The 26,847-nt window shown below is 49.8% G+C and overlaps 1 protein-coding gene across 2 annotated transcripts in view; it reads right to left on the bottom strand.

Annotated features, from left to right (window-relative positions):
* Nucleotides 1-26,104, bottom strand: part of tsen54 (TSEN54 tRNA splicing endonuclease subunit) — a 103,674-nt gene extending 77,570 nt beyond the window's left edge. The window contains exon 1 of one of the 2 annotated variants that reach the window (XM_070857498.1): nt 25,988-26,104. The gene's annotated coding sequence lies outside the window, so the exon portion shown is untranslated. Of the gene's footprint in view, nt 1-10,578; nt 10,657-25,987 lie in introns of those variants that run through there. The other variant, XM_070857499.1, reaches the window with a different exon arrangement.
* Between the last annotated feature and the right edge of the window lie 743 nt (nt 26,105-26,847).

Genomic DNA, 26,847 nt, shown 5'->3' with positions numbered 1-26,847 from the left:
GAGCAGGGAGGAGACTGATCGATGGATGGGGGGACAGGAAGGAGAAGGGCGAGGGGGAGGGTGTTCAAGATTTTAGGCTGCAGCAGATGGTTTACTTGAGTCCAATAACAAAAATCATTCCAATAGGTAAGCACACACGCCCAGTTAACTGAAATGACTTTATATGCCAAAATCCAGTAATGTAGCATTGCCCAAGGTCAATCAAAACACTAGTTATTGCAATTTGCTAATTGGATAGGACAGCAGCCCTCCCATGTATTTGAATCATGGAAGAATAATCCAGTGGTTCTTAAACCGGGGTCCACGCAAACATAAGAATATAAGAAATATGAGGAGGAGTAGGCCATCTGGCCCCTTGAGCCTGCTCCGCCATTCAATAAGATCATGGCTGATCTGATCTTGGCCTCAGCTCCACTTCCCCGCCCGCTCCCCATAACCCTTGACTCCCTTATCGCTCAAAAATCTGTCTATCTCCACCTTAAATATATTCAATGACCCAGCCTCCACAGCTCTCTGGGCAGAATTCCAAAGATTCACAACCCTCTGAGTGAAGAAATTCCTCCTCAGCTCCTTTTTAAATGTGCAGCAGGCCGGTAAGCAGCAGAGGGGAAGGAAAAAAACCCTTGAAACACTCATCAGCCGTGCAGTGAGTAGGTGGGTGGAGGAGGGCTACACCTGAAATGGTGCCAGTGTTCCCAACAGGAGCCACCGAGCTCAATTCCACTCCGGGGAGAGCAGGGACGTGTTGTGCAGTGAGGTATTCAACAGGCATCCTGTCCCCTATCTCTCGCAGTCTTTTTCTCACTACCTCTCAGTCTCTCTCTCTCTCATCTCGATTTCACACCAACAATCACATCAATGTTCACTGGGGGTGATTGCGGCTCCTGTCTCCATGAGAAGGTGTTTGGGATTTTCTTCCCCCCCCAAAAAATTACCTTTTGTTGGCAACTGCAGCGATTGCAATGCCTGGGCACCACGTGAAGGGTGGTGATAATGGGTAGGATTTCAACAAGTTTTTTATGAAGCATTTTCAGATGCAGTAATATAATTTTTGTAAAGAGCTGTGACGTGTTCGAGATTAAATAAAGCCACTCATGAGGTTTATAAACCAAAAAATAGCAACTGATGATTTATTACCAAATCTCAGGAATTTTAAGAGTTTGAGGTTGCAATTGCCCTGCGCAAAAGAGTGGGGTGCACGCAACCCGTTTCTAGTGTTTTTACCGCTGTGGTGGTTGAGGTCGCCTCTTGATAGAAATTCCGCTCTTTGTTGTTTTTTAAAAAATTGGGATCTGGAAGTCGCTCTTAATGGAAGCGGATACGCTGCAGTGACACTACTAGAAGCGGAAGTTGGGGGCGGTGCAGAGTGACCGCTGCGCGATGACATCATCACGGCGCCGCGTCACCACAGCTCTGCCCTTCACTTAAAGGTGAGAGCCTCCGCGATTTTTAAACTTTGGTCCACTGGGCCACCAGGGAGGATTTCGGCTGGGCCAGCGGCCTGGCACCCAAGAGGGAGCTGCCGGGTTGCCTGTTAGCGGCCCGGCCTAACCCAGGGGCATAATTGTCGGGCCGACATAGCAGTCGGCCGACAAACAAAAACATGGTGGCAGTGCATCCTCCCCTTTAAGGGAAGCCGCACCGCCATTGCAGAAGGCCACAGCCTCACTGGACCACCGGGAAGAAACAGGTTTTGGCACCGCCGGGCGGGCCGAAGGTTTTCACGGCTGAATTTCACTGTCGGTGGGAGATAGATTGGCGGTGCGCGATGTGATGACGCACTTAACACGGATCAGCAGCAGTGGAGCGGTGCGGGGGGGGGGGGGGGGGGAGAGGGTGTGGGGGGAGGAGAGGGTCATCGCCGGGATAACACGGGAGCGGAATTTTGATAATGGCAGCCATTGCATGAAAAGTCTGCGGCCGTTGCACTCCGCAGCGTGGCTGCTGATTTCTGGTGTTAAGGGCAATTCCTTTGTCTCATGATTTATGAGATGGTGGGGTTGGCATTACTGTGAATGGGGTAGTGCCGAAGAAGCTTTACTCTGTATTTAACCCAAGCTGCACCTGATCAGGAGGTGCTGGATGGGCCAGTGTAGAGAAAGGTTTTAACCTTTGACGTACCAGACTTAGGAGAGCTTGATTGAAAAATCACAAGACAATCATGGATATATGAGGCCATTTGGCCCATCTCAGCTCACTATAGGAACATAGGGTAAGACCAAAGTCCTTCTACTTCACCTACTCTTATCCTGGTAGTCACATCATGCAATGATAATGGTGTTGTTGTCTAATCATTGCATTCAATCTCCATCAATTAGTCCACAACAGACTCTTACATGTTTAAAATTCTCATCCGTGTTTTCAAATCCCTCCATGGCCTTGCCCCTTCCTATCTCTGTACTCTCCAGCAGCTCTACAAACCGCTGAGATCTCTGCGCTCCTCCAATTCTCGCCTCTTGATCCCCAATTTTAATCGCTCCACCATTGGTGGCCGTGCCTTCAGCTGCTTCTGCCCCAAGCTCTGGAATTCCTTCCCTAAACCTCTCCCCCTTTCTCCCTCTCTTTCCTCCTTTAAGACGTTCCTTAAAACCTACCTCTTTGGCCAAGCATCTCCTTATGTGGCTCGGTACCAAACTTCATTTGACAACACTCCCGTGAAGTGTCTTTACTACGTTAAAGGCACTATATAAATACAAATTGTTGTTATTGTGGTAGTGGTGGTGAGGGAAACCCCAGTGGTGGTGAGCTTTGGAACCATCGGTCCTCCCAAGCATTCGACACTTACCACATATACACCTGGTTTCATGTTTCATCCATACAGAAAGACCCTCATTGTTTCCTCATTATAGCACCAATTGGTTCTTCAATGGATCCAAGGTATGCACCTCCATTTCTCTATCTGTGTTGATCATTAACTGTGTGTGGAGAAGTGCCTCCTGATATCAGTCCGAAATTTGGCTGTTGCGACTTGAAACCTATGACCCCGTGTTCTACTCTCAAAGTTTAATCTAAATTAATATTCTGGATGTACGTTTTCCATACCACTTCTTATAATCTTGTCTACCTCTATAAGATCACTTCTCAGGTGACTCCTTCCCAGGCTGAAGAGCCCAAGTTTCTCCAGTTCTTCCTTATAACCCCTGATGTGAGGAGTCAGCCTTGATGACTTTTCTCCAGTGTTTGAATGTCTCCCTTGTGTCTCAACAAGCAGAACTGTACGCTGTGATAGAGCTGTGGTCCGATCAGGGCAGTTGAATCAGGATTTACACAGGACTACACAGGATATACGGCACAGAAACAGGCCATTCGGCCCAACCAGTCCAAGCCAGCATTTATGCTCCACTCGAGCTTCTTCCCGTCTTTCCTCATCTAACTCTATTAGCACAACCCTCTATTCCCTTCTCCCTCATATGCTTGTCCAGCCTCCCCTTATATACATCCATACTATTTGCTTCAACCACTCCCTGTGGTAGCAAGTTCCACATTCTCACCACTCTCTGGGTAACGGATTCACTATTTGATTTCTTGGTCACTACCTTATATTGATGATGCCTATGATTTGTATTCTCCTGTTTTTGGCTAAATAGTTCTGTATTCTCTTGTCTTTGTTGATTGCTGCTCTGCTTTATTTGAATATTTTGAGTGGAATATAGGAACAGGAGGAGGCCATTCAGCCCCTCGGACCTGTTCCACCATTCACTTAGATCATGGTTGACGAAAACTTAGTCTTGGTGCAATAGATAGGAACGTGTCTGTTTGGCTCAGTTGGTCGCACTCGTGCCGCACTCAGCAGGTTATGGGTATGATCCATTCCAGGATTTGAGCCCATAATCGAGACTGACACAGCAGTGCGGTACTGAGGGAGTGCCACACTGTCAATAGTACTGATCTTCAGCTGAGGTGTTACACTAAGGTCCTGTCTGCAAGTGGTGGCTAAAGATCCCATGGAATTATGCGTTGAAGAGTAGGGAATTGTCACTGCAATAATGCCTTCACTGAAAACATACACGCATCCTTCATCTTAGGCGGTCCCTCGAACGAGGATGACTTGCTTCCACATCAAAAGGGGATGAGTTCACGATGTTTCAATGAAGGACCCGATATTCCAGTCCTGAACTCCATTTGAAAGGGTGGAAGATGCAGTGCGTGGATTTTTTAACATGTGGTGAATGTTGCACACCAGCCACCACACGGGCTTGACAGAGCTAGGTCTTGGTCCAGTGACAAGGATTAACCAAGACGACTGGAGACCTGCTCTGCTGCACGGACCTAGTGCGCACACATATCGCAGTGTGAGCTGGCCCGTGATGCCCATGAGCCCTCGGCTCTGCTGGGCCCCGCACTCTCATTTGCCGCACCTCCGCCATGATCTCTCACCGCATCTCCACCACGATCTCTCGCCTCTCCTCCGCCACAAGCATTCGTCGCATCTCTGCCACGATCTCTCACCGCACCTCTGCCCCAAACATTCGCCGCATCTCTCACGCATTAATCTCACTGCTGCTTGTGGCGTCGTGCTGTGCGCAAAATGGATGTGTTTACTGACAAACACAGAGTTACTGCACGTCAAAATAATTAATTCCGCGCAAAGTGGCTTGAGAGCTAGCATAAAGCATTACGAGTGCAAGTCGTTTGTCCAACTTAGTAAATGTGGCTTCCCAGGCAGTAGTATATGTGAGTAACGGCAGGGGGCAGCTGTGTAACACAGTGACAATAGAGTGCTCCTTCTGAAGACAGTGTTTGCTCTGTGCCGTCCAGATTGGGTAGGGGTGGAATATTGACTTGAACCATCACAGCAAGAGTATTTCATTTGTAACAGCAGAGGGAGTCTCGCACTCCAGACAACAACAGCAGTTTGCATTTATATAGCGTTTTAACGTAGTAAAATGACCCAAGGCGCTTCACAGGAGTGTAATCAGACAAAATTTGACACCGAGCCGCCATCCAGCCAGGAGTCCAAAGCTTGGACAAGAGGTAGGTTTTAAGGAGAATCACAAAGGAGGAGAGAGAGGCGGGGAGACAGAAAGGTTTAGGGAGGGAATTCTAGAACTTAGGGGCACCGCCAAGTCCATGTTTGAATCCCTCCAATCAGGTTTCCGCCCCATCGCAGCACTGAAATAGCTCTTTGCAAACTCACAAACAACATCCTATGTGACGATGACTGTGGTAAACTATGCTTCTTTATCATTCTCGACCTGTCTGCAGCCTTTGACACGGTCGGCCACTCCATCCTCCTCCAACGCCTCTCCTCCATCGTCCAGCTGGGTGGGACTGCACTCGCCTGGTTCCATTCTTATCGATCTAATCGTAGCCTGAGAATCACCTGCAACGGTTTCTCTTCCTGTTCCCACATCGTTACCTCTGGTATCCCCCAAGAATCTATCCTGCGACCCTCCTATTTCTCATCTACATGCTGCATCTCGGCGACATCATCCGAAAACACGACGCCAGTTTCCACATGTACATTGATGACACCCAGCTCTACCTCACCACCACCTCTCTCGACCCCGCCACTAAATTGTCTGACTGCTTGACCGATCTGCAGTATTGGTAGAGCAGAAATTTCCTCCACCTAAATATTGGGAAGGCCAAAGCTATTGCCTTTGGTCCCAGCCACAAACTGCGTTCTCTAGCCACCGACTCCATCCCTCTCCCTGGCAATTGTCTGAGGCTGAACCAGACCATTCACAACCTTGGTGTCACATTGGACCCTGAAATCAGCTTTCGACCACATAACCAAGACCGCTTACTTCCACTTCTGTAACATCGCCCGACTCCACCCCTGCCTCAGCTCACTTGCTGCTAAAATCCTCATCCATGCCTTGTTACCTCTAGACTTGACTACTCCAACGCACTCATAAGAACAAAAGAAATAGGAGCAGGAGAAGGCCATTTGGCCCCTCAAGCCTGCTCCGCCATTTAATAAGATCATGGCTGATCTGATCATGGACTCAGCTCCACTTCCCTGCCTGCTCCCCATAACCCTTTACTCCCTTATCGCTCAAAAATCTGTCTATCTCTGCCTTAAATTTATTCAATGACCCAGCCTCCACAGCTCTCTGGGGCAGAGAATTCCATAGATTTACAACCCTCTGAGAGAAGAAATTTCTCCTCATCTCAGTTTTAAATGGGCGGCCCTTATTCTAAGACTATGGGCTAGAACCTCCACTTTTGAACTTATCGCCCAAAAATGGGCATTATTTTCAGCGTGGGCAGTAAAAAAGGGTTTTCAGATCGCCGGCTTCTCACCCATTTTCAAAGCACCTAGTTTACATGTTTGAAAATGGCCGTTACCGTCAGCAATATCAAATGGACAGTAGCGTTAAATTTTTCTGCCTTAAAAAGGGGGGCCGTCCTTAGCAACGGCATGGCAACGCTTGATTCCCGTGATTCAGGAGGTCAAGGGTCACCATGATATGCGCAGAAGAGGAGACAGAGAGAGAGGGAGCTCAGAGGGACTGAAGGCGTGGCTGGGTGTGGTGTGGCTGCTTTGAGACGAAGGAGGGAGACTTTAGAGCTTCACAGCAAGTAGGCAAACAAAAAGTAGCTGTTAACAGCCACATATTTGACCAAATTTGCCTTATAATGGAGAGAGGAGGAGGAGGCAGCATCAGCATGCTGTGGAGACTGACGCTGGAGAGAGCAGTGAGGTGGGAGAGGAGCACATTGGAGGCCGCAAAAGAGCCAGGAGGTTCTCGGACAAGGCAAATGCCTCCGTCCTGCAGGAGATCGAGTTACGCTGGGGTGATTTGACACAGGGAGGGCGTGGGCCTACCAGAGGATATGGACCGAGATAGCAGAGGTGGTCTCGTCGGCGACCAACGAGGTGCGTGAGGGAAACCAATGCCGCAAACGATGGAACGACCTTGTGGGATCTGCAAGAGTAAGTATTATATTTATTTACATGTACTTATGTATTTATATATATTTTGATTTGTAATAGTCATGAGTGACTATCAGCAGATGTGAGGTCTTCCACTTTTACCGGGAATGTTTTACTCAAAGCCTGCTGTCACAGTGAACGTCTTTAGATAAAGAATGATAATAATCATAATAATCGTGATTACATCTGTCGGTTATGTGTTGTATCGGTCTCTGTGACAGTACCTAGCTATGATATCACGTAATGATCTCATGCCATGTCGTCCTGTCACCTTTTACAGAAGAAGCTATCGACAATGAGGTCCGTGCAGAGGTGAACAGGTGGGGGGCCAGCAGTCCCCAGCGACATCACTGAGATGGAGGAGCGGGTGCTCGCACTTGTGGGGAAGCACCCCCGGAGAGCCACGGATGCATCTGCAGACCCTGAAGTGATGCCACGTGAGTAAAGCTAACACCATTACATGATGTAAAGTCAATAGATGACACTCATGTCCGACCAATCATATATGATAGATGATTTCTAAAAGTGTCATAGAAATAATGCTATCCTAATGAAAATCATTGCAATCCGCAATGTGTTGATGGTCATGAAATGTGATGTCTGCAATGATTTTGAGAGTGGTGGTGCTTTTGTCGTGCATATGCTGTGTGTAGCGCTGGACTCACCTTGTCACCCTAGCCCCCCCTTCTCCGCTAACAACCTCATTTGTGTCTTGCAGCTCAACCAGGAAAGGCCACAGAGGCCAGAAGGTAGGGGCGCGGGGCAGATGATCCTACTACATCTGGTGCTGAGGAGCTCCGATTGTCGCCCGTCAATCCACTGGGTCTGTTCTCGACGGATGAGAGCGCGGACTTCGAAGAACCTGCATCGCCACGCTCCAGAACCCATTCCACCGAAGGCCATTAATTAGTCCTCCGGTCATTCCCACCCCAAGCACCTCTCCACAGGGCACCCCATTTGTCCTCAGGATGGCGCCGACCCTGTGGTGGTCTCATGGACGTGGCAGATCTGTTCCACGGGCGCGACATGATAGCGGAGAGATGATCCAGTTGTCCAGGTGACCAGGTCATCAAAGCTTTGGGGGGCATATCCTGACACCTGGCCACCATGACCCAGTACATTCCGTGCATGGCAGAGTCCCTGGGTGCGATAGCCAGGAACACTGCTGCCACAGCCCTCCCAGTGGTCCCAGAGTGCGGCACTCCACCCCTAGGTTCCGCACCACCACTGCGAACGACAGATGAGAGCAAAGACCAAGATCCTGCTTCTGCATCAGAGAATGTTGCCCCCTCAGCACCCCCCATTCCCGTACCCATCCAACCAATGCATCTGCCTTCATTCCCCCCAATGAGGCACTGCCTGAGGAGCTCCTCGGCCAGGCGCCATGGAACGAGGAGGAGAAGGGATAGAGGTAGGGAGAAGAAAGAGAGGGGGGAAGGAAAGTGAGGTGCATGTCCGTAGGTGATGGCCGTGTTATATCTCCATCTGGGTGTATGCAATTTGTTGCAATGTATGGGGGCTGGGGACCACGCTCCTGCTTTGCCTTTATATTCTGTGTTACTGGACATGTTGAACATGTGATTTATGTCAATGGTGGAAAAAGTGGGATGTGGGTGGGGGTTGGGTGTTATTGACTGTGTTACTTATGATTTCAGACCAATGTTGGTATTAAACTTTTGTTATTGAACATAACCTTGTTGCGTATTGTCTCAGATAGCTGGACCGTTACACACTGGTGATTCCTTACTGTGAAAGAGTTAAATACAACTTTACATCAATCAACGTAAACTTTAACTAGCACCAAGATGATGGGCACCATTGATGTCTGAGCTGCACACACACAGCAGTGTGTCAGCGTTGTCACTCACATCAGCACTCTTTCAGGCAAATCTTTCTGATATCAGCTCCTCATGTAAGAGTGGGATTTAACAGCCACATCACTGGAATCTGTCCCGGTTAGTTCCACTTTAGGTTTTTTGAGCGGGCGATATTCTGGCCGATATGTGTGCGAGGTGGTGAAATTGACGGTGAGTGATCTCCATGGCCGCTAGTTTGGGAAAATATGTTCTTTATGACAAAAAAACAGTCGCCGGGCATTATTATTGAATCTCAGCGTTAATTCCGTGTGGAAAGTAACGCTGGGTGATAATATGGCCGTTGAAATCGCCCATTCTGCTGATTCCACCCAAAAAAAGTGGGCGGGCGGTACTATTTTTTCTCGCCGTTAAGCACATGGGGAAAATAACGCTCGGTGATAAGTCTCCTAAAAAAGCCCGTCAGTTTCCATTTTGTGCCAAAATGGGTGATATCTGGGTGTTATACGTCATTTCAGCGGTAAAATGGGCGTTAAGTGGGCGTTAAGCATGCAAAAAAAGTGGAGGTTCTAGCCCCAAGTCCCCTAGTTTTAGTTTCCCCAATGAGTGAAATTATCCTCTCTGCATCCACCTTGTCGAGCCCCCTCATTAACTTATAAGTTTCAATAAGATCAACTCTCATTCTTCTGAACTCCAAAGTGCATAGGCCCTATTTGTTTTTTTTTAATGTGGGGTGACCGTTGCACACCAGCCACCACACGGGTTTGACAGAGCGAGGTCTTAGTCCAGTGGCAAGGGTTAACCAAGACGACTGGAGACCTGCTCTGCTGCACGGATCTAGTGCGCACACATATTGCAGTGTGGGCTGGCCCATGTTGCCCCTGGACTCTTGCCTCTTCTGGCCCTGAACTCTCACCTCTCCTGGGCCCCAAACACGTCCCTGTACAATACCCAATAGCGTTAAATGCACAATAATCTCTGAATTATCAACTGTTCCAATTGGACGTTACCCCAATCCAATGGTTCAATCTTTTACTTAATATAATCAGAAAAATACAAGCAATCCACAATAATCTCTTAATTATTAACTCACATCAAACTATCCCGTTAAATCTTTGTAATGGTTACAATTGCCTATCCCTTTAATGATTCATGAAAAAGCAGACTTAATTCCAGCTGTGATCAGCAATCAGAAAATAACTCCCATCCACGCACAGGCTTCTTCCACCCTTCAGGATGTAGTTCAGGACTTGGAATATTAGGTCCTTCATTGAAACACCTGTGAACTCATCCCTTTTTGGCGTGGAAGCAAGTCATCCTCGTTTCAAGGGACTGCCTATGATGATGACACAACCTATCCTCATAAGTCAATCCTCTCATCTCCAGAATCAACCTAGTGAACCTTCTCTGAACTGCCTCCAAAGCAAGTATATCAAATATGGAGACCAAAACTGTATGCAGTACTCCAGCTGTGGCCTCACCAATACCCTGTACAGTTGTAGCCTGGCTGGCCTCCCATCTTGCACTCTACATAAACTTGAGCTCATCTAAAACTCTGTTGCCCGTATCCTAACTCACATCAAGTCCTGTTCATCCATCACCCCTGTGCTCACTGATCTTGTCATGTTGTCCTTTGTAATACAGACCTGGTTCTTTATAATGAAGACTTGAACCCTGTAAAGGCAGATTTTTCAATCTGTCTTGAAAGTAACAATTACATTTCAATCTGTACAATATATTAAAAGTCTTGCACGGCACACACATTCGGTTGACAAACTTGCTTTGTTAGGATTTTAGTCACAACACTGTCACACTTTGTCATTTTAAGTGATACTTTGGTAATGCCTATTTCGAAACTGGCAATTATTACATTGTACTTGCCTTTCAGTCCATCGACCACTAGGTGGTGCCGGTGGGTTTCCCAATGCTAAAGCTGCATCCAACAAGCTGAGAGCAATCAGTCCCAGGACAAGTTTAAATCGTATTTAACGTACAACGTTGCTTTTCAACTCCACTGAACAATCCACGTGGTTTTGGCCACACATAACTTTTGAAAAAGGCAGGCAGCTGAGCTAGGGTTTGCCACCCCACAGGATTCTCCAGGGATTGAAGATAAATCTGCTGGATGCAAAGTCGGGAGAAAAATCAACGGGGTAGATATCGGAGATGTTTGACCAGCTGAGGCGCTTGGCTGCTGGAGGTCATGTGATGAAAGCTGCAGGAATACGTCCGACAAGAGCTGACGAGCCTAAACTGACCCGCCACCATCCCTCCTCACTCCCTGCGCCCCGCCACCCACTCTCTTCCCCTCCTCCCGCCCGCCCCACTCCTCCCCTCTCCTCACCCCCCCCCACTCCCTGACCCCACCCGCCCCACTCCCTCCTGCCCCCCCCACCCCCCCACTCTCTCCCCCCTCCTCCCTATCCGCCCCACTTCCCCCTCTCCCCGCCCCCCACTCCCCCACTCTCTCCCCGCCCCCCCCCACTCTCTCCCCCTCCTCCCCGTCCCCCCCACTCATCCCCCGCACTCACCTATCCCCACCTCTGCCCCCAGCCCTCTCCCACCCCACCTCCCTGCCCCCTCTCCCTGCCCCCCCACTCTCTCCCCCCTCTCCCTGCCCCCCCCCACTCTCTCTCCCCTCCCCCCAACCCACCCCACTTACCCTCCCCACTCTCCCCTCCCCCACCCCACCTCCCCCTCACTCCTCCCTGCCCCCCACTCCCTCCCCGCCAATCTTCACGGGCTTTCAATGGCCAAGAATGTTTCACGAGTGAGATTTTACACCACCCAATTCCACTGGCGGAGCCTTGCATGCAGCCGGTATGGAATGGAAAATCCAAGGGTCGCTGCTCCCGATTTTCCGAAATACTTTGGCTGGGTAGGAGGCCCTGCGGGATCTCATTGTGGAACGTAATTGCTCAGAGCACTTTGAAAGCCTACCAGAGTCTTTGATCCTTCGATAAGCTCAAAGTCAAAACTTCTTCGGAACACTATTAAGGCTACCGAGGATGGTGATACGAAAAAAGAAAGAACCTGCATTTATATAGCGCCTTTCACAACCTCAGGATGTCCCAAAACGCTTTTATGGCCAATGAAGTACTTTTGAAGTGTAGTCACTGTTGTAATGTGAGAAACACGGCAGCCAGTTGACGCACAGCAAGCTCCCACAAACAGCAATGTGATAATGACCAGATAATCTGTTTTAATGATGTTAGTTGTGAGATAAATATTGGGCAGGGCACAGGGGAGAACTCCCCTGCTCTTCTTCAAAATAGTGCCATGGGATCTAGCACATCAATTTCGATGAAGAGCAGGGGAGTTATCCCCTTTGTCCTGGCCAATATTTGGTAACTAGGGTTGCCAACTTTGATCAGACATATTCCTGGAGGTTCCATCACATGTCCTCAGGCATCTAAACACTCTGCCCAGTCTTTTTTCCCCCCAATCATCAATAACTAATAAATAAAAAGTATTCAAATAAAATTGGGGAAAAAAACAGAATAATTTTTTTAATGCCCTTATTATTTTTCTCTTGGTTTTGCTCGTCCAGTGTCCAGGAGATCATTTTCGATTCCTGGAGACTCCCGGCCAATTGAAGACTGGGTTGAAGATCCAATTGCCTGCAGTCATACTTTAGTCAAATCGTAGCTTCTTGGAAGGGGGAGTCCATCTCCTGATAGTATTTCCATCATCCCGATGGACTTGTGTTCCCAATTGTTATTGAATGTTGAGAATCATTAAAATTGGTGATCTTGCTTCCGAGCCCATTCATGCGTGGTTTGCTGTGAGGTGTGTTTTGCTAAGGTCACATCTTCAAAGGGACTGCTTTCGCCTCAGAGCAAGGATACCCATGTGATTCGCCAATCCTCGATTTCACCTCCAGGGGGACTCTGAGAAACCAGTTCCCACACCCACCGACCGTCCCAAGTTTAATTCCCGGGCCTGGGGGCCGTGTGAGTGGAGGATGAGGCAGACGGCAACCTGTCCGGCCCTCCGCAGTGTGAGGCCCGGGTGATTTTAACCCCCGGGCCTCATCTACACATGTTGATCACCCGCCCGAACCTGGGCAGGAAACAGTAGCTGGCCAGTGGGCAGGAGTGGGATTTCGGGTGGAAGAAGGCCCTGAAGGAACAGTCCCTGGCACTCGGGTAAGTGGTTGGGGGACGGGGAAGCATCAGGAGGGCATTGTGGTCAGGGCCTTCAACTGCCTGAGGCAGAGAGTGTTCAAAGATCAGGCCCTCAAATCTGCCACCAAGCTCATGGTTGACAGGGCTGTAGTGATACCCGCCCTCCTGTATGGCTCAGAGACATGGACCATGTACAGTAGACACCTCAAGTCGCTGGAGAAATACCACCAATGATGTCTCCGCAAGATCCTGCAAATCCCTTGGGAGGACAGATGCACCAACATTAGCGTCCTCGATCAGGCCTACATCCCCAGCATCGAAACACTGACCACACTCGATCAGCTCCATTCGGCGGGTCACATTGTTCGCATGCCTGACACAAGATTCCCAAAGAAGCGCTTTACTCAGAACTCCTACAAGGCAAATGAGCCCCAGGTGGGCAGAGGAAACATTTCAAGGACACCCTCAAAGCCTCCTTGATAAAATGCAACATCCCCATCGACACCTGGAAGTCACTGGCCAAAGACCGCCCTAAGTGGAGAAAGTGCACCTCGAGTCTCGTCGCAGAGAGCATGCAGAAATCAAGCGGAAGGAGCGTGCGACAAACCAGTCCCACCCACCCCTTCCCTCAACGACTGTCTGTCCTGTCTGTGACAGAGACTGTAATTTCCGTATTATCAGTCACCTGAGAGCTCACTTTTAGAGTGGAAGCGATTCTTCCTCGATTTCGAGGGACTGCCTATGATGATGATGATGATGGTTGAGGGAGGCAGAGGGAAGGGAAGGCCGTGTACGGGTCACCAACCCTCCTGGATTGCCCTGGAGTCTCCAGGAATTAATGACTAATTTCCCAGACACTACTGCGAGCAAATCCCTGGGAGGGAATTCACAGGTGTCTTTTCAAAAAATCTTTGAATACTTTGGTTATTAGTTATAAAAAAGTATCTGAGATGGGTAATGTTATATATGTAAACCTGTAAATAACTTGTTTAACCACCAGAGGGCTCATCCCCTGGAGTCCCAAGGGATCCCACAATCCCTTGGGAGCACCTGTACATAAGGGGGCCTCACAGGCTCGAGCGGCACTCTGGAGACCTGTAATAAAGGACTTCGATCACACATTACTTTGAGCTTACAGTATCTGGTCAGATTCTTTATTCAAGACTTAACAACCAGCGATGAGATACAGATGACGAATCCCACCGCAACAATACAGAGAACCGTGGGCATCCTGGAGAAATTGTCGGTGGGAGATGATTGGGAAACCTTCGTGGAGCGACTCGACCAATACTTTGTGGCCAACGAGCTGGAAGGAGAAGCAAACGCTGCCAAACAAACGGCGATCCTCCTCACCGTTTGCGGGACACCAACATATGGCCTCATGAAAAACCTGCTCGCTCCAGCGAAACCCACAGAGAAGTCGTACGATGATTTGTGCACACTGGTCCGGGAGCATCTCAACCCAAAGGAAAACGTTCTGATGACGAGGTACCGGTTCTACACGTACAAGAGGTCTGAAGGCCAGGAAGTGGCGAGCTATGTCGCCGAGCTAAGATGCCTTGCAGGACATTGCGAATTTGAAGGAGACTTGGAGTACATGCTCAGGGACTTCTTTGGTACTTGGCCATGAAGTAATACTTCGCAAACTTTTGACTGTAGAAACCCCAACCTTGAGTAAAGCCATAGCGATAGCCCAGGCATTCATCGCCACCAGTGACAATACCAAACAAATCTCTCAGCACACAAGTGCTGCTGCAAGTACTGTGAACAAAGTAATGTTGTTTTTGAATCATAACGTACAGGGCAGGACTCACATGCCTGCAGCTGCACATCCGCAGATGTCTCAGAGTCCATCATCAAGGGTGGTGAATGCAAGGCAGTTAACACCTTGTTGGCACTGCGGAGGTGATCATCGTTTCCATTCATGCCGCTTCAAAGGATACGTTTGCAAGGGCTGAGGAACAATGGGACACCTCCAACATATGTGCAGGCGAGCTGGAAACCCTGCTAATCCTGCAAACCACCATGTTGCAGAGGAGGACAGATCCACAGCGGATCACGACGAACCAGAGCCTCAGACTGAGGAGGCAGAGATACATAGGGTGCACACATTTACCACAAAGTGTCCCCCTATAATGCTGAAGGTTGAATTAAATAGACTCCCGATATGAATGGAGCTGGACACGGGCGCGAGCCAGTCCATAATGAGCAAAAAGACTTTCGATAAATTGTGGTACAGCAAGGCCTCAAGGCCAGTCCTAACTCCCATTCGTACTAAACTGAGAATGTATACAAAGGAACTGATTCCCATAATCGGCAGTGTTACCATAAAGGTCTCCTACGATGGCACAATTTTCTACTTTGGGTGAGACCAGATGATGTCCCCACGCTGTTCGGCAGGAGCTGGCTGGGAAAGATACGCTGGAACTGGGACGACATCCGAGCGCTCTTGTCCGTCGATGACACTTCATGTGCCCAGGTCCTAAACAAGTTCCCCTCGCTGTTTGAATCGGTCATTGGGAAGTTCCAAGGAGCAAAAGTGCAGATCCACTTGATTCCGGGGGCGCGACCCATCCATCACAATGCGAGAGCAGTAATATACATGGTGAGAGAGAGGGTGGAGATCGAGCTGGACCGGCTGCAACGAGAGGGCATCATTTCGCCGATCGAATTCAATGAGTGGGCCAGTCCGATTGTTCCAGTCCTCAAGGAAGACGGCATTGTCAGAATCTGTGGTGATTACAAAGTAACTATCAATCATTTCTTCCTGCAGGATCAATATCTGCTCCCAAAAGCAGATGACACTGGCGCGAGGAAAAACGTTCACGAAGCTGGACTTGACCTAGGCCTACATGACGCAGTGGCTGGAGGAATCATTGAAGGGCCTCACCTGCATCAACACACACAAAGGTCTCTTCATTTACAACAGATGCCCTTTTGTGATTCGATCAGCCACGACGATATTCCAGAGGAATATGGAAAGCTTGCTGAAGTCGGTCCCGAGCACCATGGTCTTCCAGGACGACATCTTGGTTACAGGTCGGGACACTGTCGAGCACCTGCAGAACCTGGAGGAGATTCTTAGTCGGCTTAATCGTGTGGGGCTCAGGTTAAAATGCTCCAAGTGTGTTTTCTGGCGCCTGAAGTGGAGTTCCTGGGGAGAAGAATCATGGTGGACGGCATCAGGCCCACCAATTCGAAGACGGAGGTAATCAAGAATGCACCAAGACTGTAAAGTCCTTACACAATACCACAAATCCACATGAGGCACATTCTATGGACAAGGTCACTCTGTGACCTGCACCTTTATTCACAGGACCAAGAAGTGAAGACCCTGCGTGGGACCTCCCTTTATATACCTGGATGACCAGGTGAGGAGTGTCTCCCACAAGTTCACCCCCTGTGGTCAATGTGTGCATTTCTCAAGTATATACAGAATTGCACTGTTGTTACATGAAGGTTACATACATGACATCACCTCCCCCCCAACGTCTTATTGGGATCACAGTGCGAGTGCGGTCGGGACCTATAGGCCAGCAGGAGGCGCGATAGGCGGCATTGAAGGGAGGGACCTTGAATCCTGAGCATGCCTTGTTATATGATTTGGACCGCACGTTCTGACCGGCCATTGGAGACCGACTTCAACGGTGCTGTTCTGACATGGTTGATGCTATTAACCAACATGAACTCCCGGAATTCGTAGCTAGTGAAACATGGGCCATTATCGCTAACAAGGATGTCCGGCAAACCGTGGGTCGCAAAGACTGCACGTAGACTCTCCACAGTGGTGGATGTCGTGCATGAATTCAAAATGATGCATTCGATCCATTTCAAGTACGCATCAACCACGATGAGAAAAATTTTCTCCATGAACGGACCTGCGTAGTCTACGTGAATCCGTGACCATGACCTGATGGGCCAGGACCACGGGCTGAGCGGGGCCTCCCTGAGGGCATTTCCCAACTGAGCACACGTCGTGCACCTGCGAACACAGTGTTCCAGGTCTGATTCAATTCCTGGCCACCAAACGTGTGACCGGGCAATGGCCTTCATCAGCACGATGCCTGGATGCTCGCTGTGGAGTTCCCTGATGACAGCTTCCCTGCCACTCTGGGGCATGACTACCCGGCTGCCCCATAGTAGGCAGTCGGCTTGGATGGAGAGCTCATCCATCCGCCTGTGAAACGGTCTGACCTCCTCAGGGCATGCTCCGTGTGCGGGCGCCCAATCCCCAGTCAGGACACATTTCTTAATCAAAGATAGGAGGGGATCTCTGTTGGTCCAGATTTTGATCTGGCGGGCTGTGATGGGGGAGCCTGCGCTGTCAAAGGCATCAACGGCCATGACCATCTCAGCGCTTTGCTCCGCTGCCCCCTCGGTGGTGGCCAGTGGAGGCCTGCTGAATATCTCAGCGCAATTTTCAGTGCCCGGTCGGGCCGGATGGTGTATGCGAGCTGACGCATTGGCATTGACAGCCTTGCTATCTGACAACAGGGAAGTTAACGGCTTGTGGTCCGTTTCTAATTCGAACCTCCTGCCAAAAAGGTACTGGTGCATCTTTTTCACCCCATAGACAGATGCGAGTACTTCCTTCTCAACCATCCCATATCCACGTTCTGCTTGAGAGAGCGACCTGGAGGCATAAGCCACAGGTTGGAGTTGCCCCTCAGCATTGTACTGCTGCAACACGCACCCAACCCCAGAGGACAATGCATCACATGTCAGAACCAATTTCTTACAGGGGTTGTACAGGGTCAATAACCTATTTGAACAGAGTAAGTTATGCGCCCGATTGAAAGCCCGTTCTTGACAGTCCCCCCAAAACCAATCGCAACCCTTACACAGGAGCACGTGTAGCGACTCCAACAATGTGCTTAAGTTCGGCAGAAAGTTCCCGAAATAGTTCAAGAGTCCCAGAAATGAACGCAACTCCGATGTGTTGCAGGGCATGGGCGCTCGTTGAATTGCCTCTGTTTTGGATTCGGTGGGCCGAATCCCATCTGCAGCAACCCTCCTGCCCAGAAGCTCGACTTCGGGAGCCAAAAACACACACTTAGGTTTCTTGAGTCGCGGACCTACCCGGTCCAGTCGGCGAAGCACCTCTTCCAGGTTGTGGAGGTGTTCCTCGGTGTCCCGATCCGTGATGAGGATATCATCCTGGAATACGATTGTTCCAGGAATGGATTTGAGCAGGCTTTCCATGTTTCTTTGAAAGATCGCGGCCGCTGATTGAATGCCAAGTTGTAATCAAACAGTCCCTTGTGCGTGGTGATTGTGATCAGTAGTTTGGATTCGTCGGCCAGTTCTTGGGTCATATAGGCTGAAGTGAGGTCCAACTTGGTGAACAGCTTGCCGCCTGCCAGCGTGGCGAAAAGATCCTCCGCTCTCGGGAGCGGGTATTGGTCTTGTAGGGACACCCGGTTGATAGTGGCCTTGGAGTCGCCACAGATCCTGACCGAGCCATCCGCTTTTAGGACGGGAACGATGGGGCTCGCCCAGTCGCTGAATTCAACTGGCGAGATGATGCCCTCTCTCATCAAACGGTCCAATTCGCTTTCAATTTTCTCCTGCATCACATTCGGCACAGCTCTGGCTTTGTGATGCACTGGTCTGGCGTCCGGGATGATGTGAATCAATACTTTGGTACCTTTGAACGTCCCGATGCCAGGTTGGAATAGCGACTCAAGTTGCTGTAGGACCTGTGAGCATGAACTTCGCTCCACGGATGACATTGCGTGCACATCCCACCATTTCCAGTTCATCTCAGCTAACCAGTTCCTCCCCAATAGTGCGGGACCATTGCCAGGGACAATCCAGAGTGGCAGCCGGTTCACTGATCCATTGTGTGTGACAGCTAATGTTGCATTGCCCAGCACTGGAATGATTTCTTTGGTGTACGTCCGTAATTGAGTCTCAATGCGTTCTAGTTTGGGTCTGCTGGCTTTGAGTGGCCATAACTTTTCGAATTGTTGAATGCTCATGAGTGACTGGCTGGCCCCCATGTCCAGTTCCATGCTGTTTAATAGAACCTTCATTATCATTGGTGGCGTTTTGGTATATGAGCTGTGAATGTTTGCCACATGAACCCGCTGAACTTCAACATCCATTGATTTGCCCCACGCATCATCCTGCCTCGCAGACCCCTCTTCTGGTCCATCCGCCTCGTAAATTAGCCTTGTTGCAGGCTTCCTGCACATTCTAGCTAAATGGCCAGTGAGGTTACAATTTCTGCAGACAAACTGTTGAAACCTGCAAGTCCTGGCAGCATGTCTTCCCCCACACCTCCAGCATGAACTGAGATTCTCATTGTTGTGAACAAAAGAGCTGTTACCAGGCATTCCTCGCTGATTGTCCCTTTGACTGCTCTTGAGCACCCTGTTAATGGGTGTCAATGGCCCCATCCCAGACCGCATTGTCCACTGTGATGGTGTAAATGTCTGTTCAGCCTGCCATTGTCTGTGTTGAAAACTTGTTGTGGGGTCTATTGCTGTCTGGGATGTGTCGAACTGCCCTTGCCTGCCTGCTGGGCTCTGAGTCGCATTTATGATATTGACCCCCTGATCCATCGCCACGTTGGAGTCAGAGTTGCGCGCGTATATTATCTTGGTTTCCTCCTCCCCCACCATAAAAGTCTGAGCCAGCAACGCTGCCGCTTCCAAGGTCAAATCCTTGGTCTCGATTAACTTTCTGAAAATCCTGGCATGACCGATGCCCTCAATAAAGAAATCCCTTAGCATCTCCCCCCTGCAGGCGTCTGTGAACTTACAGAGGCTGGCCAAGCACTGGAGGTCCGCAACGAAGCCTGGTATGCTCTGTCCTTCCTGACGTCGGTGGGTATAAAATCTGTGTCAGGCCATGTGTACGCTGCTCGCCAGTTTGAGGTGCTCACTGATTAGCTTGCTGAGCTCTTGAAAGGTTTTGTCCGCCGGCCTCTCGGGTGCTAGCAGGTCTTTCATGAGATCGTAAGTCTTAGATCCACAGCTGGTCAGTAGATGAGCCCTTCGCTTGTCGGCCGCTGCATCTCCCAGCCAGTCCTTCGTGACAAAGCTCTGCTGAAGCCTCTCAATGAAATCATCCCAGTCCCCACCAACAGAGTACTGTTCCTCTGTGCTACCAGTGGCCATTCTCGTGGGTCGTTGATTCCCGTTTCTCGTCGCCACTGTAAAGTCCTTACACAATACTGTGATGTATGTAGCACACAAATCACTGACTCTACTCGGTCTGGTGTTGATCTAACTGCTGTGACCTTAGTCCTTTATTGAACAGCTCCAGAGTGCCCCACAGGTGTGGTGGGCAGCCTTTTATACTGCCTTGTGCAGGTACTTTCAGGTCTCCCAGTACAGCGCCCTCTGTGGTGCACCATTGTATTTATCATACATTTAATGTACCAGAGCAATACACATCATCACTGCCGCCCCCCACCCCCCCAGTTCAAAAAGCCGTTGCTAGAATCCCCTGAATCGAAAAACGCATGAGTCCATTGGTAATGTTGGTCACGGATCCATGTCCCTGAATTTAAACACAGTGACCATTTAGCATTGAAATATTAACTCTTGTCGTAATTTGCAATTCATGTCCATTATTTTAAACACAGTAACCACTCAGCATTAAAATATTATTTCTTGTCATAAATCCATCATTCTACATTCACATGGCACACTTCAACTCGCTCTAGCCTTACAAAAGTCCAAAAGTCTTTATGTGGGGACCGCAGTAGTGTGAGGCCCTTTTAAGACGCCCGGGAGCATTTCCCTTTCAAGACGCCATCTTGTGGCTCCCACGAGGCTTCCGTTGGGTGCCGCCGTCTTGTGTTCAGCTGGCCTAGAAAGAAGAAGAAGGAACACGGAAGAAGGAGGGAAAGGGAAACACAGAGGGTGGGGAGATGGAATTTTGGGGAAAGGTTTCAGACATTTGTCCACGATCCTCTTCCTCTGGCGCTGATGCTGGACTTACTCGATGCTGATGCTCTCAAACTCGGCGCGGCGTTTCATTACAGCTCCCGCCGTGGCCGCCTCTCCCGCTGCCTCCGTGGCCGCCACCATCGCGGCCGCTGCCGCTGCCCACTTGTTTCGCTGCATGGGTCCCCCGGCCGCCGATGGACCGCACCCCAGCAATGGGCCCGCACCTGTAGCCTTGTGTGGAGGCTGAGGCTGCAGGATTGCTTGGAGCCAGGAGTTCTGGGCTGCTGCTGCAGCTCCAGCTCGGTTGGCGACGCTCTTTGGAAACCCGGGGAGCAGCATTCTGTGGGGGAGTGAAGAAGTCTTCCCAGCTCCCACGGACCTTTCCCATCTTCTGCCGAGGAGCATCGGCCCATCGTCTGCAATGACCCATAAAGGTAAACCGTGCGTCTCGCCCCCGTGAGATACCTGTACATCCGCTCTGCCGAGAACAGGTATCAGTTCCTTGGTGTAAGTACGCAGCTTCGCCGTGACCGGGACCAGCTTGGGTCGTGCAGCCGGGTTACCCCACAGTTTATCAAAAGTTCTCTGACTCATCAACGACGGACCTGATCCCGTATCCACTACCATACTCACTGGGACTCCGTCAATTTTTACTTCCATTATCACTGGGGCCAAATCATCGGTACACGTGTACAGTCCCAACACCTCATCTTCTTCTGCCTGCTCCTCGCTGAACAGTGGATCATCCCCCATCTCCTCAGCCACATGGTGAGTCCGATTTCTTTTACACATACGCTGAAGGTGGCCTTTCGTGTGGCAGGTATTGCACGTGTACTCCGTAAACCTGCACCGGTGAGCCCCATAGCTTCCTCCACAACGCCAGCATGGTGCTGCTTGATGGGCCCCCCTCAGCGGACTCTGAGTTCCAGGACCCCGAGGTCTGTGCTCTCTGCCCCGGGCAGAGCCACGTTCTGCAGTTTTGTCCATGGTGGGCACTATCCTATGGACAGTGCCTGCCGGGTTCGAGACTGTGTGGATCATTTGCTTGTCGCTGCACGTCGAGGTCATATGTGCCCGGCTGATGGTGATGGCCTTTGTCAGGGTGACTGTGGGTTTCGCGACTAGCAGCTTGTGAAGAAGGCCCTCATGGCCAATCCCCATAACAAAAACGTCCCGTAACGCCTCGTCAAGGTGTGCCCCAAAATCACACGGCGCCGTGAGTCTCCTGAGGTCCGCAGCGTATTTGGTGACATCCTGGCCCTCAGGTCTGTAGTGATGGTAAAATTTGTATCTGGCCGTGAGGATGCTCTCCTTCGGTTTCAACTGGTCACGAATGAGTTCAGTCAGCTCCTCGTATGACTTGTCCCTGACGCTCCCGGGTGCCAGCAAATCCCTGACGAGACAGTAAACCTCATCTCCACAACTGGAGAGCAATATTGCCTTACGCTTATCTCTCATTGTGTCCGTGTCCTCCGTCAGATCGTTTGCTGTGAAGTAGTACTCGAGCCTTTCCGTAAAGGCCTCTCAATCATTGCCCACGGTAAAATCCTTTAGCGAGCCCAGAGTAGCCATGGTTGCGTGGAGTTCGTCCGCTTCCTTGTCGCCAATGTGGTGTATCTAGCACACAAATCACTGACTCCACACGGTCTGGTGTTGATCTAACTGTTGTGACCTTAGTCCTTTATTGAACAGCTCCAGAGTGCCCCATAGGAGTGGTGGGCAGCCTTTTATACTGCTTCGTGCAGGTACTTTCACTTTCAGGTCTCCCACCACAGCGCCCTCTGTGGTGCACCATTGTACTTATCATACATTTTGTTATGTAATGATGTGTGTATCGTCCCAGTACCTTAAATGTAATGTAAGTACTATGCCACACCACAGAGGGCGCTGCGGTGGGAAACCCTGGTAGTACCTGTAACAAGGACTAAGCACACACCACACATTTAATGTACCGGAGCAATACACAACATCACTTTAATGTACCAGAACAATACACAACAAATACTACAAATCCACACGAGGCACATTCTGTGGACAAGGTCACTCTGTGACCTGCACCTTTATTCACAGGACCAAGAAGTAAAGACCCTGCGTGGGACCTCCCTTTATATACCTGGATGACCAGGTGAGGAGTGTCTCCCACAAGTTCACCCCCTGTGGTCAATGTGTGCATTTTTCAAGTATATACAGTATTGCAGTATTGTTACATGAAGGTTACTTACATGACAAAGACCACAGAACGTGACGGAGCTGCGGTCATTTCAAGGACTCCTGAACTACTTTGGTAACTTCTTACCGGGTCTTAGCACACTGTTAGAACCACTGCACTCTTTACTGCGTAAAGGAGATGAATGGGTATGGGGTAAAAGCCAAGAAAATGCCTTTGAGAAAGGTAGGAAACTGTTATGCTCAAACAAATTGCTTGTGTTGTACGATCCATGTAAGCGTTTGGTACTAGCATGTGATGCGTCGTCATACGGTGTTGGGTGTATATTGCAACAAGCTAATGAATCTTGGAAATTGCAACCGGTTGCTTATGCATCCAGAAGGCCTACAGCACGATCGAAAAAGAAGCATTAGCGTGTGTTTATGGGGTAAATAAAATGCATCAATATCTGTTTGGGCTCAAATTTGAATTGGAAACCGACCATAAGCCACTTATATCCCTCTTTTCGGAAAGTAAGGGGATAAATACAAATGCATCGACTCGCATTCAGAGATGGGCGCTCACGTTGTCCACATACAACTATGCCATCCGCCACAGGCCAGGCACAGAAAACGGTGCCGATGCTCTCAGTAGGCTGCCATTGCCCACCACAGGAGTGGAGATAGCACAGCCTGCAGATTTAGTTATGGTAATGGAAGCATTCGAGAGTGAGAAATCACCTGTTACTGCCCAACAGATTAGAACCTGGACGAGCCAGGACCCCTTACTGTCCTTAGTAAAATACTGTTTGCTCTACGGGAGTTAGTCTAGTGTCCCGTTAGAGATGCAGGAAGAAATAAAGCCGTACCAGCGGCGCAGAGATGAAATGTCTATACAGGCAGACTGCCTCCTATGGGGTAATCGGGTAGTGGTGCCAAAAAAGGGCAGGGACGCTTTCATTAGTGACCTCCACAGTACCCACCCAGGCATTGTAATGATGAAAGCGATAGCCAGATCCCACGTGTGGTGGCCCGGTATCGATGCAGACTTATAGTCCTGTGTGCACAAATGTAACACATGTTCACAGTTAAGCAATGCATCCAGGGAGGCGTCACTAAGTTTATGGTCCTGGCCCTCCAAACCGTGGTCTAGGGTTCATGTCGACTATGCAGGCCCATTTTTGGGAAAAATATTCCTTGTGGTTGTAGATGGATTGAATGTGAGATAATGTCAGCAAGCACGTCCGCTGCAAGCATTGAAAGCCTGCGGGCCATGTTTGCCATGCACGGCCTGCCTGACGTCCTTGTGAGTGACAATGGGCCATGCTTCACCAGTGCCGAGTTCAAGAAGTTCATGACCCGCAATGGGATCAAACATGTCACATCTGCCCCGTTTAAACCAGCGTCCAATGGTAGAGTGAGCAGTGCGAACAACCAAGCAGAGCTTAAAGAGGGTAACTGAAGGCGCACTGCAGACTCGCCGATCCCGAGTCCTGCTTATTTACCGCACAAGACCCCACTCGCTCACTGGGGTTCCCCCCGCTGAACTGCTCATGAAAAGGGCACTTAAGACAAGGCTCTCGTTAGTCCACCCTGATTTACACAAACAGGTAGAGAGAAGGCGGCTTCAACAGAATACATATCATGATCACGCAAATGTGTCACGTGAAATCGAGATTAATGATCCTGTATTTGTTGAACTATGGACAAGGTCCCAAGTGGCTTCCCGGCAGGGTCGTGGCCAAAGAGGGAAGTAGGGTGTTTCTGGTCAATCTTTCAAATGGACTCACCTGCAGAAAACACTTGGACCAAACCAAACTCAGATTTACGGACTATCCAGAACAACTCACAGTAGACTCCACCTTTTTCGACCCCCACAACATACACACAAGTGGCAACCGACCCAGCGGTTGACCACGAAGCAGAACCCATCACTTGCAGCAGCCCAACAGGACTTACCACACCCAGTAGCCCTGCAAGGCCAGCTGCGCAGCAGCCCTGCAAGGGCCCAACAAATGACTCATCAAAACCAGCATTTGCACCGAGATGATCAACCAGGGAAAGGAAGGCCCCAGATCGACTCACATTATAAATAGTTACACTATTGACTTTGGGTGGGGGGGGAGTGTTGTTATATATGTAAACCTGTAAATATCTTGTTTAACCACCAGAGGGCTCATCCCTTGGAGTCCCAAGGGATCCCACAATCCCTTGGGAGCACCTGTACATAAGGAGGCCTCACAGGTTGGAGAGGCACTCTGGAGACCTGTAATAAAAGACTAAGGTCACACTTTACTTTGAGCTTACAGTATCTAGTCAGGTTCTTTATTCAAGACTTAACAGGTTAAAAACGGCAGTTTGACTGACTGTCAAACAATATTCAATCAGGTCATGATTTACGACTGATGTGGGAAGGCAGTTTGGGCGTGTTGGGTGACCAATGGCAGGACGGTTGGAGGCAAGAAATCATGTGATGACATCTCCAGGAATATGTCCAACCAGAGTTGGTAACCCTAGGCCCCAGGCTTCCTTGTGGGGAGCTTCTGTTCCTCCTGGCCCACAGGGAAACTAAAACATACATACAAACCCCTGACCTTTCTGGGCCTCTTTAGTTGACGCCAGGTTGTTCTGAGTGCCATTATGATCTTAACCATCAAGGACAGGAATGATCCAGGCTTGAAACCCAATCTGTGCTGAATTAGGGTGATGATGGAAGCTTTACAATAGGCCTCAACGTCCCTAGATTACGGAGCAGAATACTTGAGATTCCGTGTTACATTGAGTTGGATGTTCGGCTTTGCTCATTTCATGGCGGTAATGGCGGCGGGGCGGTAAAGCTTGCACCTGGGGACAGTTTGCGCCTCACTCAGCAAAATTCAGCAGCTGGGCCCTGAGTGTGGGGCGGAGCGCGAAGGGAGGTACACCTCTGTCAGGGCACTAGGCCGTCTGAGCAACTGAAAACCGCGAGCTAAACAGCTGGCCTCGGAGCGCTCTGAGAGAGGCCTGGGGGGAAAAAAATCCTTAACAAAATCCACCAAAAACATTCCCAATAAATAACTCACGCCACCACAACATAAATCGCCAAAAAAATAAACTGAAAAAAACAACCACACTTACCCGAGGTCGGTATTACTTATCTCACTGCAGCCGCTACAGCTGTCACAGGTGGTCCCAGCACGGCGCGCTACGGAGCGCTGTGGATCGGACGGCAGCCAAAAATCGAGCCGGTGTTGCAACCAGGGTCGTTGCACACCGGCTTGCCTCTTCCGGGCAGTAATAACCCCCCCACCCCCTCAAAACCGGCACTGAATGTCCTGGTGGGGCGGTGGAAGCTGGCCTCCCACCCGGAAGTGCTTACCGCTGCCATTGCCGCCCCTCTGGAGCGCTAACAGGGGCCGAAAATCCAGCCCTGTTTCTCCGGCTGGAAGGTGCATATGCATGTATAGAGGGCGAGGAGTGAAACGGGTTTCGGTGCGAAGCCAACACTACAAGGACAGCTAGCCTGCTGGCACACATTACCTGGGCTCACACATGACAAAAAGAAGAGGTACCAGGTGGTAGCTGGAACCCAAGAGGCTGCACAACAGCAAGAGTCAGTACCTTCAGGAGAAAGAAAGACTTGCATTTCTATAGCACCTTTCATGACCTCAAAATGCTCCAAAACGTTATACGACCAATGATGTAATTTTGAAGTATAGTCACTGTTGTAATGTAGGAAATGCAGCAGCCAATTTGTGCACAGCAAGCTCCCACAAACAGCAATGTGATAATGACCAGATAATCTGTTTTCTTGTGGTGTTGGCTGAGGAGTAAATACTGGCCATGGCCAGGAGAACTCCCCTGCTATTCTTTAAAATATTACCGTGGGATCTTTTATGTCCATCTGAGAGGGTTGATGTGAAATCGGTTTAATGTCTCATCCAAAAGACGGCACCTCCGACTGGAGTGTCAGCCTGGATTATGTGCTCAAACCTCTG

This window comes from Pristiophorus japonicus, chromosome 16 (assembly GCF_044704955.1).
Source record: "Pristiophorus japonicus isolate sPriJap1 chromosome 16, sPriJap1.hap1, whole genome shotgun sequence".
NCBI classification, from domain to species: Eukaryota; Metazoa; Chordata; class Chondrichthyes; family Pristiophoridae; genus Pristiophorus; species Pristiophorus japonicus.
Note: the sequence above shows the minus strand (reverse complement) of the source record. Positions and strands in the feature narration are given on the sequence as shown.